Source organism: Medicago truncatula, chromosome 5 (assembly GCF_003473485.1).
Source record: "Medicago truncatula cultivar Jemalong A17 chromosome 5, MtrunA17r5.0-ANR, whole genome shotgun sequence".
Classification (NCBI taxonomy): Eukaryota; Viridiplantae; Streptophyta; class Magnoliopsida; order Fabales; family Fabaceae; genus Medicago; species Medicago truncatula.
In genome coordinates this window covers 31,142,849-31,145,095 of record NC_053046.1, presented here as the reverse complement: position 1 = coordinate 31,145,095, position 2,247 = coordinate 31,142,849, and the positions used below count along the sequence as shown (strand labels likewise).

General features: G+C 28.6%; 1 long non-coding RNA gene across 1 annotated transcript; it reads left to right on the top strand.

Moving 5' to 3' along the window:
• The first annotated feature begins 331 nt into the window (after window positions 1-331).
• Window positions 332-928, top strand: LOC11426298 (uncharacterized). Its single transcript, XR_003012277.2, has 2 exons — window positions 332-473; window positions 585-928. It is a non-coding gene; the product is annotated as an uncharacterized lncRNA (long non-coding RNA).
• Window positions 929-2,247: the final 1,319 nt, after the last annotated feature.

The window sequence follows — 2,247 nt, the reverse complement described above, 5'->3', positions numbered from 1 at the left end:
TATGCATAAATATTTTCTCACCCAATTGGTTCATTATTCTAACAAACAACTTTACGATGGTCCAAAAAGGAATCTCTTCCTTTACTAACATGAAAGGTTAAAAACTAATGAAAAATTAGGAGTAATAAAATGCTAAAGAAGAAAAATTTACCTTTATTGTCACGAAAGGTTAAAAATTTTCCCTTTGATATTATCGGACTTCCTTACTAGATGAGTTAAAGCGACAAATATTGATAAATTTAAGAGATATTTAATACTGATTGTAATTTCATAAACGGTTTTTCTTTCAACTTCATGTGATAAAAAACTATTTAATTATTTTTAGGAAAGCATAAACTCTATACACTATAAATAGATAAGATCGTATTCTATATTTTACATGAAAAGAGGAAAAAATATGAGTAAAATTCTCAAGTTTATTTATGCTACTTTAGTTCTTTACTTATTTCTTGTTGTAACGAAAGCTAGCGACGGTATGTCATTTTTTTATTCTTTTCAAATTTCCTTCTTTCTTTCACAGTTCCCATACAACCTCTTATAATCATTTTACAATAACATTGTTTTATTGTCTTTTTTCACTATAGATGAATGTAAAATTGATGGTGATTGTCCAATATCTTGGCAGAAGTTTCATACTTATAAATGCATTAATCAGAAGTGCAAATGGGTTTTAAGGTTTCATGAGTACTAGACCTATAACAGTATAAATACACACTACATATGATAATGAGTTAGTGTGCTAGTGAAATAAATGTGTAATATATTTTATGATAGAATATTTTATGAACTGTAATTTAGTTATTGTATTAGCATCTGATACTAGTGTTGTTTTCTTTTCCTAATTTCTTGAACCTTGTATTTATGAATTTTTAAATTTTTTTTTTTACTTTAAGATGATGGTAATTAAGGCAATAAAGAATTTTATTTATATTATCATACTCTTTCTTAATTTTGGAGATGTCACTGCGACATCCATTTCAGGCATATCACACCTTATTTGCAACTCCACTACTTATAAGAATAACTTTAATAGTTAGGTCAAAAACTACTATTGTTGCTATTATCATTTTCAAACACTCAATTTATTTTGCTGACATTTTAATTATTTTAATAACCTTCAGTGCATTGTCGGGTTTTAGAGGATGTGGAAAAGTTCCTTAAAAAAAATATGGAAAAGTAAAAAAACACAACAAAACTATGATTTTCTACTATATTAATATTAGTACATAAAGAAATTAATTGTCCACAAATACTTCAACTGAAAAAAAAAATGTCAAAATTTTAAGGTCAGACGTTGTGACTGGTTTCGAACCCCAACCCTTCACTTATGTGTGTGAGTTTTAATATTGACTATTTTTCATTTATTATATAAAAATAAAAAATAAAAATCAATAGTATATCTTTGTTGTGTCGGCAACAATTTGTTTAGGTTGGTTTAAGACTCCATGGACTAAGCTTAGTATTACAATCTAAATTGTTTTTAATATATTTTTCATAATAGTAGCATGTTATTTGAAACCAACATATATTAGTTTGTGTTAAAGAATGCCTTGGTCTCAAATTCTACGAAGCCATGCCTACCAACATTCCTAACCTAAAGGAGGACAAAAATTTCGTTTTTTTTATGAATAAAGATGATTCTCTTAGTCTTGATGGATTTTGAGCTTTCATCTTCAAGTCCTATTAGGACTTGATGTTGTTGCTCCTAATATTTTTCTTAATCAATAAGGGGTTTCATTCAAGAGAGACAAATTTCAGATTGCATTTGACTCACCTCGGAAATGTTAAACCTAAATGGTTTAAAGATCAATATATGCGAGTTTTGATAATAACAAAGTATTTTATAATAATTGGATACTCTCATGTTCGTTCAAGTGTGCATGAAGATAATTGTACTTGATCCTCTATGGTAAATATTCTATACTAAAAGTCAATCATCTACTCTTAAAAGCAAACACATAAGATCAAGACGAAGTTCTATGGTCAACATAAAGTCAACACTATATAGACTCGATGTCACAATCCTTGGACAGATTGAACACACGTTTTGTGATCAAGGAAATAGTCAACATTATGTGGTCAATCATCTATGGATCAAGCGACCCTCTATACCAAGGTCATCCTCTATAGACAAAGACAAACAATGCTTTTTACTTCAACCTGATGCAACAGATCTTTCTACGAATAAGGAAAGCAAACACTGACTTGCATAGATAAGGAAAGAACATTTAAGCGCATCAATGATGA